Here is a 287-nt window from a genome sequence, read left to right on the forward strand (position 1 = left end):
CTTGTTGCTTTTATTCACCACCAAGAACACGGCATATTAGAGTTCAGTGTTGGTAGTAATCAAAGAAGCTGCTGTCTGGATACCGAGAGGAACTTTTTTATTCGTTATTAGGCCATGTTGATTTGATTATATGGATGACATCCTCCGGGAGCCCCAAAACTGATGCGCGCGTGCGAATAAAAAAAAAGTTTTGCAAAAAGTTTTTTTCATTATGAAATCTACGTGGTCATGAGGGTTGAGCAAATGGCACAGAATATGGTTTGGCGAATAATCTAGTCTTCAAGTTC

Source organism: Branchiostoma belcheri, unplaced genomic scaffold (assembly GCF_001625305.1).
Source record: "Branchiostoma belcheri isolate BF01 breed outbred unplaced genomic scaffold, Haploidv18h27 scaffold80, whole genome shotgun sequence".
Taxonomy (NCBI): Eukaryota; Metazoa; Chordata; class Leptocardii; order Amphioxiformes; family Branchiostomatidae; genus Branchiostoma; species Branchiostoma belcheri.